At 41.2% G+C, this 19,410-nt stretch overlaps 1 long non-coding RNA gene across 1 annotated transcript in view; it reads right to left on the bottom strand.

Moving 5' to 3' along the window:
- Nucleotides 1–19,410, bottom strand: part of LOC116094807 — a 52,399-nt gene that overhangs the window by 27,446 nt on the left and 5,543 nt on the right. The window contains exon 3 of the long non-coding RNA XR_004120324.1: nt 7,660–7,794. This is a non-coding gene — a long non-coding RNA (uncharacterized LOC116094807). The remainder of the gene's footprint in view (nt 1–7,659; nt 7,795–19,410) is intronic.

Genomic DNA, 19,410 nt, shown 5'->3' with positions numbered 1-19,410 from the left:
CTTTTGGGGTCTTACTGCCTCTTATCCTTTATCAGGATTTTATCCCCGATATTTTGGATGTGACTGGAGTAAACGAGTGTGCATAGCACCCAGTCTTACCAATTAATTTTCAGAGAACACTTATTGAGTATCTGATGTTTATGAGCAGCTCTTCTAAGATCAGAATACAGTAATTAACAAGGGAAATGAAAGCCCCTGTGAGGATGTATGCTATGGTAGAAAAGACAGACAACTAAGGGTAGTGTGTTAGATGTGACAGGAAAATCAATGAAAACCAAACAAGGAGAAAGGCAAGTTTACAAAAATCTCAAGGCTTTTATTAATGTATGAAGTTACATCATATATTTTTGTCTATTATATCTTTTTTTTATTTTTCCATATATAGCATATATATTATATAAGTGTATATTTATAACCCAATCATTATTTCCAGAGGCTGTAGGCCAATAACTTGAGACACTGATCAATAAAATGGAAACATTTATCTTGCCTTTTCTCGATAAACTTCATCTCAGGAAAACCAAACAGACGATGAGAAAAAATAATACTTTTTAGAATTCCAACACATCAGAAAATAATCTAATTAGAAAAACCTCCATTGTTCAGAAGACAGTAAAAGAATGTACCTTGGAACTTACCAGAATGCTCAAGAAAGTAGACAACAAATCCTTAGACTGTTTGAGCTCCTGATACAAAAGGGAGGATTAAGACGTCATCACAGGCTACCCAGGTGGACCTTTTCTTAGAGAAGCAGAAATGCAAATAATTGTTTAAATAATGGTCTCACCAAAAAATCCTAGCTTGAGTCCAGTCAAGCCCCTAGCCATAAAAGGCAACTTGCTGGCATTGCAGAGCTAAAGAACAAAGACCAACCACACACTCAGCCACTTGTGCTAGTGGGTCGTTCTCTTTGGATCCTGAATCCGACCATAGAACATAGTATTTCTTGGGCAAGTGAAAAACAAATATTTCTGAGATGTTACTCTTTTTCTGAGTAATGATTGCTCACTAGCTATCTCTTTGTGTTTGAGATTTGTTTAAAGAAAATATTCATCTTCTAGTTTTACAGTCCTTCACTCATCTGCATTCCTACCTCTCCTAGATTCTGATCTTGAAAGGTGAGGTATTTTAAAATCAAGTTTCACAACCTAAATACTAAAGTAGAATTCCAAGTATGTCTCTGAGAAGGCATTTGTTGTTGATGACGCTGTCTTCTGAGTTGTGAAGAACAGAACTTCAGCAAAACCTCTTTCTGCACTCTGTTATCACTTTTATGAAAGATGTTAAGTTCTCCAGTCTCGTGCAGAGGAGTGAGGGGGTGGCTTGGATGACAGCTCTAGTTTGAAGCCTGAGGCTGCTTCCACACACTTCCTTCCCTCTCTTGGAATCCCCAATACTTGGTGCCTTTTCTTGAGTGACTCGAAGCTTAATGACTAATTCTTATGGAGTAACACGTGGCTGAAGTGATGGATTGCTTCTGTTTGGACATTTTGGCTTTGGTTGTGTGCACTGCTGTGCTCCTATTCTTTCAAACCACCTAGTTCCTGGAGAAAGGCAGATGCTATCATGGAGAAGTTCCCTGGAAAGACTCAATTGGGTAGGAGTGGGAGCAGTGTTACCAGATATACTAAAGACAGCAGGAATAAGTTTAATAAATCCTTACACATTTGAACTGTCAAAAGGCATGACCCCAGAAAGCAGTGTATGATTTCTTCGTGAGAGATTGACCACACAGCAGAACTATGCAGGGCATCATCCTGGGATTTCTACCCCTTTGGCACAGAAAGACAAGCTTCCTAGTTAACTTCAATTTGACACTGTCCTGAGTTAACTGAGAGAGTTTCAGTTGGGGGACTACCTTGATCACATTGGCCTGTGGACATAGTTGTGGGACATTTTGTTATTTTTAAATGATGCAGGAGAGTTCATCCCATTGGTGGTGGCACTATCTCTGGGAAAGTGGACCCAAACTCTACACAAAAGCTAGCTGAGCAAGCCAGAGGGAGCAAGGCAGTAAGTAGAGGTCTGTATGGTTCCTACCTCTGTTCCTTCTGGGGCTCCTACCTTGACTTCCTTCAATGATGAATTGATACCTGAAAATATAAGTCAAATTTGCTCTTTCTTCACTAAGTAGCCTTGGATCATGGTGTTTATCACAATAACAGAAGCAAGCTAGAGCAATAAGCAAGGCAGGCTGCCCCAGCTGTGCAGCCAAGGGTGCTTACTCCATGTGGATAACAAGTACGGTTAAAACACATGTGGGTTGTTAGAAAAGTCCTGGGAGGGAACTGCCATAGGCAGGGAGTGGGTGGTATGTTTTCCTCAGATTCTGTCTGCCACTGACCTGCTAATGCCCACTGCCCACATGGGATTCAGCTAAACTCTTATTTCAGTCTTTGCCTGTATCCCTCCCCTTCTCTGTCTTTGTTTGCTCCCTCCACCACCCACTTGCTTTTCTTCATCCTTTTCAGATTGTTACATCACTTCAAACATTGATAAAAACAGACAGCTTAGCTATTAAGAAAACAGTACATGCATTAATGCAATAATGTGAAAATTTCCTGTCCCTGGGGGTGAATAATCTAAGTACTTGGTATCAGGAAATAACATAAGGACAAATATTTCACTCTCTGCCTATGTCAGGCAAGAGACATTTTCTTTTTGGAAATCAAGGAGATGTTTTATTCCTTGGGGTATTTTGGGAGATAAGGCATAGGTTGATAGATTCTTTTTTTTACTTTGAGTGTTATACAGTTTGAGTCTGACTATAAAGAAAATGAGGATTGTTCAGGTTTTAAGGTAAACTAAAATGTTAATTCAAGGAAATTGCAAAGCTATGCTTAGATTGGTATTATTGAATCCTTTATATTTATATTTTTATATATCTTTATACATATATAAGATATATGTATATATAAAAATATATAGATATATAAAAATATATGTTTTTATATTTATATTTATATATACTATATAAATACATATTTTATTTTTATATTTATAATTTATATTTATAATGGGAATTATAAAGATCCTTGGATTTATAAGCATGTTTCTCTTAAAGTATTTGCCAGAATATAAATTAAAATTAAGTTCTAGGGCTAAAGAAGTAGGTGGAATAATTGTTTCACCTCTTCTTTCTATCCTCCAAAAAATGGATACCTGGGTCAAAGAACTTAAATCTAAAACACTTTCTGGCATAAATCATCCAGAAAATCTTGGACATTATGAAAAGATCAAATCTAATAATAATAGGAATAGAAGGAGAACAAACCCAGGTCAAAGGCACAAAAAATTATTTTTAACATAATCGTAGAATAAAATTTTGCCAATCTAGAGAAGGAAATGTCTATTAAAGCACAAGAAGTACACAGAACACCAAATAGATTGGTCCAGAAAAGAAAGTCCCCTTAGCACATAATAATCTCAACACTGAATGTACAGATCAAAGAAAGAATATTAAAAGCTGCAAGCAAAACGATCAAGTAGGATATAAAGATAGACATACCTATTAGTATAATACCTAGTTTCTCAAAGCAGTCTCTAAAACCCAGAGAGACCTGAGCAGATGTGCACCTGGCTTCTCAAAGCAGTCTTTACAACCCAGAAAGTCCTGGACAGATGTACTACAGATTCTAAGAGACACAGATGCCACCCAGAATACTATACTCAACAAAACTTTCAATCAAATAAATGGAGTAAATAAGATATTCTATGATAAAACCAACTTTCAGCAAATTTGTAATAGATATACCTATAAATCCAGGCCTACAGAAGGTGCTACAGTGGTAACTCCAATATAAAGAGGTTAACCACACCCAAGAAAAAACAATAAATAAATAATCCCAGACCAGCAATTCAAAAGAGGGGAAACACACACACACACACACACACACACACACACACACACACAGAGACACAACCCACTCCACCACCACCATCAACAACAACAACAGCAAAATAACAGGAATAAATGAACATTGCTCATTGATATTTCTCAACACAAATGGTTTCAATTCCTCAATAAAAAGGCACAGACAAATATTATGGATACAAAAAAAAAATCCACCCTTCTGCCACATGCAAGGAACACAACTTAACATCAAGGATAGACATCACCTCAGGATAAAAACACGGGAAAAGATGGCAAAAGCAAATCAACCTAAAAAGCAAGCTGGTGGAGCCATTTTAGTATCTGACAAAATAGACTTAAAACCCAAAGAGACTGGGAAGGACACTGCATACTCATAAGAGGAAGTATCTACCAAGAGGACACTGAATTCTTAACATCTGTGCACAAACACTGTGCAGAAACACTACTACAGCTTAAATCACATATTAACCTGCACACACTGATAGTGGGAAACTTCAATACCCTCCTCTTACCAATAGACAGATCATCAGACAGGCACTAAATAGAAATTCTGGAGAAAACTGAAGCAATAAATCAAATGTACATAAGAGATATTTGCAGAATATTTCACTCAACACAAAATCATATACCTTCTTCTAAGAACCTCATAGAATTATCCAAAAACTGACCACATTCTTGGACACAAAGAAGTCTAAACAGATACAAGAACATTAAAATAACACCCTGTATCCTATCTGGCTCCTAAGATTAAAGCTGGATATCAATAACAACAGAATCAACAGAAAACCTATGAACTTTTGGAAACTGAATTAATCACTACTGAATTAAAGAATTTCTGGAACTTAATGAAAATAAATATACAACATAGCTAAACTTATGGGACACAATGAAAGTGGTGCTAAGAGGAAAGCACATAGCATTACATGAGACATAGAGAGAGAAAAACAGAGAGAGAGAGAGAGAGAGAGAGAGAGAGAGACAGAGACAGAGACAGAGACAGAGACAGAGACAGAGAGAGCTTAAGAGCATGCCTGAAAGCTCTAGAATAAAACAAAAGAAATCATACCCAAAAGGAGGATATGATGAGAAATAATCAAGCTCAAGGTTGAAATTAATAAAATAGAAACAAAAACTACAACGAATCAATGAAAAAAATGAGTTCTTTGAAAAAAATCAGTAAGATTGACAAACCCTTATCCAAATTAACCAAAAGATGAAAAAAAAGCATCCAAATTAACAAAATTAGAGATGAAAAGGGTGACATATAACAACAGACACCAAGAAATCCAGAGAATCATAAGGATGCATTTTAAAAACTTATACTCTACCAAATTAGAAAGAAATGGTTAATTTTCTCAATACAAATCACTTACCAAAGTTAAATCAAGATCAGACAAACAATTTAAACAGACCTATAAATCCCATCAAAATAGAAGCAGTCATTAAAATCTACCAAGCAAACCAAATGAACTAACAAACAAACAAAACAAAACCCACCACCACCAACACAACAGAAGAAGAACATAGCCTAGAGCCTTGAACTCATTGGCACAAGAAAAGACTACCTGGACAGAACATCAATAGCACAGGCTCTAAGATCAACAATCAGTAGGGATGGGCAACCTCATGAAACTGAACAGCTTTTTTATAGCAAAGGACACCATCATTTAGACAAAGCAGAGCCTACAGGGTGGGAAAAGATTTGTTTTTTACTAGCTATTCATTGATAGAGTGTTAATATCCGAAATATATGAAGAGCTTAAAAATTAGGTATCAAGAAAACTAATAACACAATTTAAAAGCAGGATACAGAAAGAAACAAATAATTCTCATAAGAAGAAACTCTTACAGCCAAGAAACACTCAAAGAAATGTTCAACATCCTTAGCCATCACAGAAATGCAAATCAAAACTACTTTTAGATTTCATTTTACACCCATTCAAATGACCTAGGTCAATAAAACAAGTGGCAGCTCATGCTAGTAAGGGGAATACTCATCCATTGTTGATGGGTATTTGTATAGCCACAATGGAAATCATTGTGGTGGTGTTTGCTATCTAAATAGTGGTGGGACCTGAGAGTACTGGAGTCAATAAAGTAGACTAAAGTCTATTCAATAACTAATTTTATTCAGGGTGTCAGACAATTTATACTCTGAGGGTTAAGAAGAGTCACCTGAGTAAAGTGTACAATCACAAGGAGAAGCTTCACTATGTAAAATGTTTTTTCCCATAGAGGCATATAAACAAGTAATAGCCAGTTGTAATAAATAATCTGAATTAAACTCACTCCTATCTGCTACACCTAGAAGAGGTACAAAGCATAATCCAAGAGAAATTCCATGTTTTGGAAGAAACTGAAAGTCATGAGACTCTTGTCTTGGTTTCTTGAAATTTTTCTCACAAGCACTCAGAAATCTCCTTACAGGACTCCACTCTTGGACCATGCTTGAATATGGTGGTTCCTCAGAGAGATCAGAATAGATGTACCCCAAATTCCAGCTAGACTGACCATTCTAGGGTGTATACTTCACAGTGTGTATATACACAGAAGTATACATGGTTTCACCCTAACACAGAGACACTTACTCAACCATGCTCATTGCTGCTCTCTTTATAATAGCAAGAAACTGGGAACAACTTAGATGTCCTCAATACAAGAATGGATAAAGGAAATGTGGTAGATTCACACAATGGATTCCTAGCCATTTAAAAGAAGGGAATCAAGAAATTTGCAAGTAAACAGATGAAACTAGGAGAAAAAATCATCCTGAGTAAGATAACCAAGATCCAGAAAGACAAATATGGTATTACTCATTATAAATGGATGCTAGCTCTTAAGTAAGTGATAATCAAGCTAGAGTCGGTAGAACCACAGAGGTTAAGAATAGAGTAAGGGGCCATAGATAGAAGGGCAAGTAGATCTCCTTGGGAAAGGGAAATAGAATAGAGAGTTATGGATGGCTTGGGAGTAGGACTGAACCAGAAGAATCAGGTGGGGAAAGGGCAAGTGGTCACATGGCAGGTCTGAATCCGAGTCTCCTCAAGCTCCGTACTGACACAGGTTCATCCATGTTCATCATAGAAATGTGCACATCTGGTTCTGAAAGGTTGGTTCCCAAGGGAAATGGTACTTGGTCATAAATCTTATCACATGATCAGAAGGGTTAGAAATTATAAACACCAAAAAATAAGGGACAGATTTTCTCTCTTTTTCTTTCCTTCACTTGTCTTTCAGCATGAGGAGAACCTCCAAGCTACCTGACCAGTAATCATCACCCATAGCTCATCTTTGTTAGTCAGGTGGCAGGCTACTGATCTGAACAGTAGTGTAAGGCTTGGATCCCATCTCAAAGCTTCCTCCTTCAGGTTCATCCCCTAAGTGTTTTTGAGTCTACAACAACTTACTCCTGCTCGGCTGTGGCATATAGTGAAATCTGGGTCCTTATTAATAAAGAGAAATACAAATACCCTCACTTTTCTTATCTGTAATCTACCAAATCCATCTGTAAACTCCAGATCTTTTGTGTGTCTTCATTTGAATGTTTGTTTAACATACTTATAGAAAAAGTAACACTGCTGGAAGAGAAACCAGTTCTGTTATTTGAATGTCTTTTGTGTACTGAAGATTTCCCTGGCTTTCTTGCTTGAGAGAACAGGAATGCAATTTACATTGAGGAAAAACTGAACATGATGTATTAGGCTACTCTTGCTTCTGCTTCTTCTGTGGCCATAATCTTAGCTACAAACGAATAGGGAGAGAGTGGAACTGCAGATGATGCTCACCTACAAAGTGCTCGCCATGTTTGGTCAAAGACCAGGATTTGGTTCCCTCACTGCAAACTCAGTCAGTAATGAACTGGTAGAACTTCCCATTAACATGCCGGAAGCCTTGCTCCTCATTGAAGACAGTGTGAAAAGCTGTGAACACAAACATGTGAGAGGGTAGAACACTTGATAGAATGAACGATGATTCCCCACAACACTCCCCACCCCATCCCCTATCCCTTAGTCTATCCTACACCTCCCCCAGCCTGCTTCCCACCCTACCCTGTACCTCTCCCACCCTGCCTCCCACCCCACCCTCAGCACAGCACAAAGTGAGGAAAAATGCTTCTCACATGGTCAATGGATCCTACAGTATTTCTTCTGAATCATCTTGAGCTATTTCTATCCGGCTTTGATTGAAAAAACCTGACTACCTCAGTCTGTGTCATGGAACCCTGTGTCAGAGTCCCAGAGGCATAAACAACAGGAACCCAGAGGCCCAAACACGAACAAAGAGGTTTTTTTCTTAGTGAGTCACTTTAAAAATCTCTTACATGATTATTTGAGCTGCAGGACCTTCACAGTTGCTTGTGCTCAGGCTCATCCATGACATCACAAGGCAGATACAGAGAGATTTACCCAGCAGCCACCATCCCAGGTTGTCTGTGCAGAGCAGTTGATGGATCCCTCATCCTCATGGCTACCTTCCTGGATTTGACCATCCATTCCCATCCACTTTCTGTTCCTGTCAGACGGTTTGACTTCTTCCACTGCATAAACACTGAACAGGCACTATACCACGCATGCCACCCTGCCCGGTACTGTCAAAGCATCTAGTTCACAAGCAAATGTCAGAGCTTGCTTCTGAGTCAATTTACTTCTCAATGATTTGACATGAGTAAGATGATGAGGTCATTTCTGTTTACCTATTTTTTTGTTAGTTGGATGTGTGTGTATGTGTGTGTGTGTGCACACAAGCGAGCATATGCACGTATGTGCATGTGTATGCATCGATGACAAAGATTTAGTGTTTTGCTCTTAACTCTAACTCTATTTTTTTCCATAAGCCCCCTGGGTTGTTTTATTTTTTAAATTCTTTTGAATTGTTTGCATGAATCGGCATGGGAGTTGAACAAAATATTTAAATATAAATATTCGATTTAAAATCTATAAGAAGAACCAGGTTCTTAACTTCACGGTAGCTTATTTTATTGTCTTTGAGTTAAAGGTGTAAAACCTGATTTTAAATCATATAATTGTAAAAGTTAATGATATAGCCGAAGAGCCTCTGCCATCCAGAAAATTGCACAGGATTAAATGGTATTGGTTGTCTCTAATATTGTGCAATTCACTTCTGGTTTCATGAAGTATATCAATTATTATGTGTGGTCCTTATGCTTTTCTGAACTCTTGAACTCACTGGCTAATAACACTGGAATTCCCCTAAAGTAAAGTCCTGCTGGGTCTACACAGGAGCACAGAACTATTCTCACCCTGCCCCCATCCCTCCGGGGTGCTGCTGATGCATGGTGCTACCTGCCCTGAAATTAAAATGTAGTATTTTCTTAGGCTGCATTATAGTCTTCTAGTACCAGTAGACCTGAGGGAGGAAAATAAACCTGATGCTTTGTTGTACTCTGTATTGCTAAATCTATAAATGCAGGCGTGTAATGTTTGGTTTTGAAATCCTTACATTAGATAGTCTAGTTTATGGTTTAAAATGCTCTCCACATTGAACTTGATATTACACATATGAATCACTAACTTAGATGTGTGTGTAGACAGCTGCCAAAAACAAATTTCACATTCTGACTATGGACTTCTCAATCAATGGTACACTGTTTTTGTTTTTGTTTTTGTTTTCCTCCTTAGAGACAGTGGGGTTTCTGAAAAGGCTGCTGAACACCAACAGGCATAATCTGTTTCTCACGTATGGAACAGACTAGATGGGATCCATGCTGATGGAGTAAATTTGGTGGCAGATTGGCAACAGCACTTCATTCTGATATGACACATCCTCTTCTCTCTAGGTTACAGCAATGGCAGAGCCAGGAGTGAGCATGTTGGCCGAGTAGCCCTAAGGACATCAACTCTCACTTATTCTCAGGCCTGTTTCTTACTGATGATGCTTCTGCTCAGCCCAGTTCCATCATCATCATGAGTCCAGCTTTTCTTTATTTCCCTTTTCCATTAAGGCTTTGAAGCAGTCACTTGTCCTATTCCAGCCCATAGATTTCATGGAATGGGTGTTGACAGTGTAGGTTAAGAAGGGCAAAAGACTGTAAGTAGAATGCAAAGGTATGACAGAGGAATGGGACCCTCTTTTCCAAAGTGAGAGGTTACAGCAGGCTATCTTGGATCATGGAGTGGTAAGGAAGCCTCACAGAGAGGACCACACGCCAAGTGCAAAGATGAAGCCTCAACAGTCTTTCTGTTTCCTGACAATCAAGGAAAGAAGACCCTGGGCAGGAAGGAGCCACAGGAGACAGCACGCCTTCGGGATTGACAGTGGAGAGGAAAGAACCTACCCCAGACCTCCTCCTTCAAGTAGTTCATATGTGTGATTCTTATGGTGGACAGAAATACAGAAAAGAGCAAATAGCAAACCCTGGGATCATTTGCAGCTGACTACAGGAGAGAGGAAAAGTGATGTGTGAGGTGTTGGTAGCTGCCATGGACAGAAAGATGCAGAAGCAAGATCAGGGTCAGGACTGGTCAGACCCTATCTGGAAAAGTTTTCATATAAAAACAAACCCTGAACAGCAGAGCATGCATTGTCTACAGGAATAGCTGTCAAAGGCCTTTGATCTCTAAGTCCACACGGGTCTTCATTTCCCCAAGGAAATCCCTGTCAATCAAAGGAATATACTCTTGCTTTCAAAACAGACAATTTGTATTTACCGTTTGTGTATTTACCGTATAGGCGAGGAGCCCCAGAAGAGGGCTGACAGGTGGTTTTGGATTTTGCTGATGTTTCTGAGTTTGGGTCGTCTCACTTGACGTACTTTGAATCCATCCATTTTCCTTTAAATTCTTTTTTTTTTTTTTACAGCTGAAAAATACTCCCTCGTCTATATGCACCACATTTCCACTATGCATTCATCTGTGCATGGACACTTTTAGGTCATTTTTATGGTGGTCAAACACATAGGAATATAATCGGTGGTAAAATGTAAAACCCTAACCAGCGCTCCATAGCTTCAGAATACCTTTTCTAATTACTGAAATTCATTGACATGTATAGAGCTTGAGACAGGACAAGTTTTTGTGTGGCCACCCTAATCTATCTGTGTAATGTTTTCACTTGTGAGTTCATTATAATAAAGTGGTTTTATTTAATCAAAAAACAAAAGAAAATAATTAGAAGATTAAAACAAACAAGACAGGCTGGTGAGATGGTTCAGCACTTGCCATAAAGCCTGCCGACTTGAGCCCCAGAACCCACATAGTAGAAAGAAACACGTGACTTTCAACAACTGCCCTCTGACCTCTGCAACAACACATACAGAGCCTCCCATACATCTTCACACACCATAAGTATATATGAATGTAATACAAATGTTTATTTTTAATTGCCTTATTCATTCTTTGAATATCTATACAATGGATTATGGAAATATTTACTCCTCTTCCCAACTTCTGCATGATCCTCCCCTATCACTTACCCACCCAATTCTATGCCCCCTTACTTTTTCCCAAATTCACAGAGTCTCACATGTACATCCCAAATGGTCTTGGGTGCGACACTATTCCCTGGAGTGCGGTTGACTTATTAAGGACGTCACCCTTAAAGAAAACTGACTCTCCCTCTCACAGCAGCTACCACTTTCCAATGGCCCCTCAGCTATGGGTGGGACTCTGTGCCCACCACCCTGCTGCCTCCATGGTGGGATTTTGGCTGGCTAGAGCTTGTAAAGCTCCTATGTCTGCTGTCATAATTCTGGAAGTTCACAGGTATAAGTGTCCCGCTGTGTCTAGAAAGCACTGTGTGTTGTAGTCATCTACCAAGTCTCACTTTTAGAGTCTTTCTGCCTCTTCTACAATGATCCTTGAGCCTTGTGATGAGGGAATATAATACAGATGTCCCATTTAGGGACGAGCATGCCACACCTTCTTATTCAGTGTAGACTGGCCAGTTATGGGTCTCTATGTTAATCATGATCTACTGCAAAATGAGGGTCAAGAAACAAGCTAGTCTATGGGTATATCAGGAAGTCACTAAAAGTCAGTTTAATACTATGACCTCTTGGAATAGCAGTAGTGGAGGCTCCTCTCTAGCACCTATGAGCTACCTACCTGTCCTGAAGTCACAACATGCCTGAGTCACAGATCATGGAGAAACGAAGCGGATACTGACTTGGAAGGTTCCTTCCTGCTTGCCTCTTATAGCACCAAAAGATCTGATGTAGACAGCCAGAGAGAAAAGTAATTAATCTGAACCAGCTCTGCACCCAGAAAGCTATAGGAAACGCTAATGTGGCAATGCCCACTGCTGTGACAGTGACTTGAATGTCACAGGAGTAACCCAGCATTTTCTGACCAGATTTAAAGCCTGCCCCACAAGACAGAATACCGGGCAACATTATTGAAGCCAAAACAGTTAATGTTTTGTTTGTTTAAAGCTGGTACTAAAATCATCTCAGAAGACTCCAAGTTATTGTCAATACCTTGATGATTACAGAGGACACTTAAGCTATCGTTGCATTAAACAAAATAAATTAGAGATTTGCTGTTTTTCAGGAAAGGACTACATTTCCTCAGCACTTTCATCACCTGGATTATAGAAATTAGGCTGTTGGCAGTCGTCTTAGAAGAGACGGCCAGGGACTGGCTGGGTAAAGCAAACTCCTGCAGACTCCTGCAAGTTCAGTTGGTGTTTCAGCTTGGAGCCCTCTGCTGTAAATGCCAAATAATGAGCCCGCGCTGCAGAGCCCGAGGCCACCCCAGCAGTCTTTGCTCGGTGGGTGCTTCCTGAGACACAGGAGTGAAGAAGCATAGGGGTCCTGGGGTGGGGGTGGGGAATTCGCTTTGATCGGGGCTGTCTATTGTGTGAATCAATAAACCTCTCACATCTAAGGATTCCTCATATGGTGGTTGTATGCCTGTCTCAACTCTCTCCAAACCTGGAATCACAGAAGCCTCTCTCTACGGTAGACAGATTGTGAAGTCAGAAACAGAAGTCCTGTTATATGGGACAGCAGAAGGAAGCCAGAGTCTGACATGCTTTCCCACTGCTTCCTGTTGAAATACAATAAAAACACTTTCAAATGAGCATTAGAAGAATGCTGGCCTGGGCTAGCCTTCACTCGCATTCCTGGGGCCCCACTGAAGCCTTCATCTCAATGAACAAGAAGCAGGAAGAATCCAAATATGCCCTCTGGTACCAGCTGGACTGAGGAGGAAGACAGGGAGCCCTTGATTTGAGAAATGCAGCCTCTCTGTATACTATCAACAAGCAACCATCCAGAAGCCCAGGCAGACCCCAGGTACCTCCCTTCCCCAGATTCTATGGGAATCACATCTACAGAGGTGGTCTTGGCAGGCCGTGATATTCACGTTAGGTTTTATCAATACATATTGGTGGTAACTTCATTGAGTGAGATCTGAGAATAAAGCATGAACTGAACTCTAATCTCTCTCCAATACTAATCTGGACTTTGTGCCACCTTCCCAGGAAAAATAACAGGGAGTTTGTCATTCATAAACAAATGTTGAAATCTTCTAAAGTTTCATACTGTGGGGCCCCAAAGCTCCTCTCTATTCATTTCCCCATTTTCAAACATTTTTCCATTTCAAAAGCTATAAACTGTAAACATTAATGACTGAGAAACTACATTAGCAAAATGGAACTAAGTAAGTTGAAGATCTGTTCATTTCAATTCCTTTTCTTGTTCCAACAGCCAACAAAGCATGACTCTGGAAGCCTCTCTCTCTCTCTCTCTCTCTCTTTCTCTGTCTGTTTCTCTCTCTGTCTGTTTCTCTCTCTCTCTCTCTCTCTCTCTCTCTCTCTCTCTCTCTCTCTCTCTGTGTGTGTGTGTGTGTGTGTGTGTGTGAGAGAGAGAGAGAGAGAGAGAGAGAGAGAGAGAGAAAGAGAGAGAGAGAGCCTATGTGTCTCTACACATACTGGCTCTGGTCCTCTCTAAAACATTCAGTCAAAGGAAGTGAGAGCAATTTACCATCACCCTCTTTTCATAGAGTTGCCTGTATAAAGAGAAAGTTGAGGGTAGAGAAGGCAGAGGGGGGCTGCTCATGTGTTAAAATCAGTTGCTATGGACCTGATTTCAAATCCTACCACCCACATCAGGCAGCCTGTAACTCCAGCTTCAAAAGATCTGAAACTCTATTCTATTCTGTCATCTGAGGGTACTTGCAAGTGTACACATATGTACACACACACACTCACACACACATACACACACACACACACACACACACACACACACACACACACACGGGGATGGTGGGGGGAGAGTTTGGCTTCAAGTGCTATGAGCTTTGACAGCAACACAACTATTTCCCTCTGACAAATGCGTCTGAGAATCACTAAACTGTGCATGATAGTTGTGTCCCACACAAATGCCAAATGTTACTATCCTTTGACCAATTGCCACAGGCTTTAATAATCTTCCACATAGAGAGCTTATGAGTGAGAAGGAACTTAGCCGGCGTAGGGCAAGAAGGCAGAAAACACTGAACGGCGACAGAGAAAAAGCAGCTCTGGCTGTCATTAATTTTCCATTTAGAACAGATCCACCATCTTTTAAAAGTTAAAATTTTCTATTTCTTTTTTCCAAATCTCTGAACATTTTGTCTTCTCTCAGGCAGTTTCGATCTTTGCTTAGGGGTGAACTTAATATACTATTCTGGTATTTACAGAGCTTGTAAAATATCATTTTCAAACCTGGATTCCAACCAAACTTGTAATTGAACCATAAAACCTAAGCTTTCAGATTGTCAGATAAACCACATTTCTATGACACTGAAGGCCTCCAGCCGTGACTGAAGCTGTGGCTTGCCCCTTGATTACAAAGGAGAAATTGGGAAATTATATTTTAGTTATTTTCTGCTTACAATAGAGAAAGCACCTAAAATAAGAGAAGGGCATTTCAAAGACGGTATCAGCAAAATGAGGCTGGATGCTGTCACCAGCAAGCTGGGGCAATGGAAGAGGTGCAGGCCTGCAGACAGACACTGGCAGACAGTGGGAAGACCCCACAGACATGCACCAATTTTCCCTTAGCACGCAACACTGGTATCCACAAAATTCATGCACAGGAATCCCTCAATAGAGTCGCAAAAAGATAACAATTAAAAACAGAACCTCATGACACTGCCAGCTTGCCCGTGTGTGTTGGGCAGTGCTCACAACGGTCCTGGAGTAGCACCTGTAAAGTATGCACTGAGGTTCCTTTGGGAATAACCTCATGACCAAAACGACATCTTAGCAAGCTGGGCAGCCACTGACTAGAGCTCTGGCGGAGCACAGGGTGATGGCGAAGTCGACTTCATCAGAATTAGCTTCCATTCCACTTTAAGGGCACATCTCAACCAGAGAGGATTCCTACGGGGACTGGTTACTATAGTTACCATAGCCATCTGCAAAGGAATACAAAATGTCCACAGAGAGATTAGTGTGGCATGAGAGAGGCCACAGAAGGTGGGAAGTGGTAGGAAACTGAGCCCACCAGCAGGCATTTGCTGTGGACAAAGGACAAAAGGAGGAATTAGCTGTGAACATCTGTACACATCAGCTCAAACCCTATACACAACAAAACAACAGGGTCTTCTCGCTGGCCCTTGCTCATCAGAGATCCTTAGGAAAAGAGAGAGCTGGCTCAAGAATAGATGTTTTCTGGCTCCTGGCATAATGCTTCCCTTCCCATGGTGATATCATGGCCACCTCTCTGAAATAACTGTAAGTAGAGAGGTGAACCACAGGACTCTCTCATCAGCCTTCCTCCATTCAGGAGAGTGGTGACATGTAATCTAACTGAAATGCACTCTCCCCTTCTTACAGGAGACATCACCTAAAATAGGGGCAGAGGGGACGAAGCTTCTAGAATCGAACCTTTCTGGAGTAAACAATTGCACCACCATCAGTTGCTTATTGGCTGGTTTATCTGACCTCATAGGCAATGAAATTATCGATATACCATAGAATTATGGAGGCTACAGAGATGGCTCAGTGGTGTGCACACTGACCTTGCTGAAGCCCTAAGTTTGGTTCCCAGTGCCCACATCAGGTGGTTCACAGATGCCTGGAACTTCCGCTCTGGGGGCTCTGCCGCCCTCTGATGGCCTCTTTAGGTACTGCACACAATCTCTTTACAATTGGAATATATTTAATATATTAGCTATGACATTTTCTGGTCCTGTTTAACTCTAATTCTTCTATCTGTTCACTGTTTTTCAGTGAACAGGTTCTACTAAAATCCCCTCAGATCCCCTTCCCAGGTATATCTCTCCTCAGAGAGGCACCTATGTCTACATTCACATGGTAGTCAGGCCTCAAGTTCAATACTGCCCTGTGCAAGCCACCCTCCCAAGGTTACTAATTATCTGCAGGCATGGATGCTGGTGTGAGTCAGGTCATTGTGCACTGTAACTTTGGTCATGAGTATCTGTGCTTTCCACGGCCCCTTTTCCCTTGTTCTAATGCGCCAGGTTTTAGGGGTGACCTAGGGGTGTCTGTGCCTGCCCTTGGCTTCCCTCTGCTGCTGTTCACTTTTGCTGTCTCTGACATTTTGTCTCTGTTTGCTTGTGCTGCATAAGAGTACATGATTTAATATTATGACTTCAATGCCCAGTGTTCCCCAGTGACAGCCAATTGCTTATCTCCACCTTGAATCCTGAGCTCTAAATCACACATTTGGGAGATCGCCTGACATCACCCCAGTAAGTGAGCAAGTCACAGATTTTTTTTTTTGGCACTGCAAATCTGACCTCAGGTGGTTCCTCCAAGCATCCTTCCTACATATGACCCTTTGGACAAGGCTTTTATGTATTCCCCATCATCCAAACACACCTGGACTCTTCCTTGCTCTTTTCCCACACTCCATGCTCAATTAACTATAAGCTCCTCACTGACGAAGTAAAAGACATTCTTTAATCTATTCTCCTCTCAGTTGTCCTGGTTACTCTGCAAGTACACTTGTCGATGTGTATGCACGTTTGTGTGTACATGGGTACACATGTGTGTGGGTGTACTTATGTGCTTGCCCGCTCACGCATGTGTTTAGGTCAGAGGTCAGCCACAGGTGTTGTTCCTCAGGTGCTCTGCACTGTGTTTTTGAGACAAGTTCTCTGGTGGACTTTGGTTTTGATGATTAGGCCAGTTTGATGGCCACGCAGCTCCAGGGATCCTCCTGTTTCCCCAGGAACAGGATTACAAGGATGTATCACTGTGCTGGCTTTTTAGGTAGATGCTGGGGATTCAGTTCAAGTTCTCATGCCTCCCCAGAAAGCACTTCCCTGAGTTGGCTTCCTAGTCTGGATGCTTCTATTTGTTTGTTTGTTTGTTTGTTTGGGCAGAGCTCAAACTCATTGCAGAGCTCGAACTGGTCTGGAACTTGTTCCAGAGACCAGGCTATCCTCACACTTACAGATCAGCCTCTTTCCATTTCCCCAGACCTGGGATGAAGGCGCTTACCACCTTGCCCATGTCATGGCTGCTATGTTTCTACCTCAGGTCCCATCATGAGAACTCTGAACAATTTCAGCTGGACTCTAAGGGGTCTTTACCTATGTGACAACAAATGTCGGCACAGCGTTACAGGGTAGAGGGGTGTGGTCACATGCAATCCGAGATGAAAGACATTCTAAGTCCTAAAACCCCTAAGAAGGCCACAAACCCTATCGTGTCGCTCTCTTGATCATTAAAGCTTTTTACTGCCAGCAGAGATCGATATAAATTCTGAATTTGGCGTCCCCTAATTTTCATCCAGCATGGCTTCAGTCTAGCTATCTGAGTGGTAATTAAAAACTATATGCCATCAAGCACCAGGCCAATCAAAACACCCAACAATAGCCCCTCACCTTTTCTACATCTTCTTTAAAATAATGAAAACAAAGTCTCAAACCTGTTCAATGCTTGAACTTTTTCTTGAATGTCTCTTTAAGCACATTATTTTCCCTGTCTCAGTCACGGATGAGTTTTCATGGTCTGAGATTCTGAGGCTTATTTGTTCACAAGACCCAACTTGACATCTCATAACATCTGCTCCACATCACTACCTTGTGAATGTAGTGGTTTTTATCTTGAAAATTTTATTGTAAAGGCATGCCTCTGGGCCAGGTGTGGTGGCACAGGGCCTTTAATCCCAGCACTCAGGAGGTAGAAGCAGGCAGATCTCTGTGATTTTTGAAGCCAGCTTATTCTACATGGTGAAACCCTGTCTCAGAAAAGACAGAAATGTTCATCAGCATGAACTCAAAGAGGCTGTGACAGCATGCACAAGATGCAGCCATCTAAAATCAGTGTGGGTGGCTCATGGTATTTCAGGCCTAGCTAAAGAGTTATTGAAAGTTGGTGACTGTTGGTAAGGCAGGATCAATGTTCTTCATGGATGTGGTCCCTGAGAGATTGGCTATCCATGTTCCAGTAGATGCTCCTACATCAGAAAGCTGACACACAGAATGTAAGGAAGGGAGGGGTTGTTCCTCTCACAGTGCATCCTGATGGGGAAGTCGAGGCAGCACGAGCTGAGGCAGCTGGGCATAGCCTCAGTCAGTAGAGAGCAGTGCAGGCTGGCTCAGCTTCCTTCCTTCCTTTCATCCAGTCTAGGACCAAACTGAGGGTGCCTATTCCCACCTCAGTGTGCTCAGTAAAGAAAAACCCTTAGAAGCACGCCCAGAAACTTCTATGACCTGTGGAGCAGACAATGAGCAGTGACAATCACAGCCACAGACTTGAAGGGCAGAAAAGCAACTTGGACGCAGACTGAGTGTCTCAGAGAAGACACTGGTCAACAAAAAGACAGGGAGCCAGAAGTGTTCATCTGGGAATTCATGAAAGTTGGTTCCCAGGATTTTGCTACCCTAAATGTTTTATAAGAATATAGTTTCACAGGACGTGATAAACCATATGTCCTTATTCTACCTAGCACATACTCTTCTGGGTAGATGGTACCCAGCGCTCATCTATTACACAAATAAAATCCTTCTTTGCCTGGTAGCAACCAGGGACCAGAGAGCAGACACCCTTTTCTCTGATTTGTCTTTTTGGAAGGCCAGCCTTGAACAAGCTCTGCAGCTGGCTTTTTCTGTACCTCTGTGTTGAATCTCTGCTGACTTAATGATACTGGTAGGATTGAGGCGGACTGTACTATATCTCAGGTTCTGTACAAGGGCATTCATTGGCTCAGAAAAGCCCAAGCCAGGGCTAGAGAGTTGGCTGGGGATTAAGAGTGCTTCCTGCTCTTCCACAAGAGCTGGGTTTGTTTGCAGCACCCGCATCAAGTACTCACAATCACCTATATAGAATTCCAGCTCCAGGGTGATCTGAACCCCTCTTCTGGGTTCTGTGAGCACCCAAGCATACCACATGCACACACACACACACACACACACACACACACACACACATACACACACACACACACACACACATATACACACATACACACACACGAGTTAAAAACAAAAAAACAAACAAAAAGCACAAATCAAAACCATAAGATCCTGCAAAGAGACATGAGCAAACAGAAATTGCAAAATAGACGTGTCAAAGATATGCACACTGGTACCTGATTGTAGACAGAGGCATCCTTA

Source organism: Mastomys coucha, unplaced genomic scaffold (genome assembly GCF_008632895.1).
Source record: "Mastomys coucha isolate ucsf_1 unplaced genomic scaffold, UCSF_Mcou_1 pScaffold17, whole genome shotgun sequence".
Lineage (NCBI taxonomy): Eukaryota > Metazoa > Chordata > Mammalia > Rodentia > Muridae > Mastomys > Mastomys coucha.
This window is presented reverse-complemented; position numbering and strand designations above follow the sequence as displayed.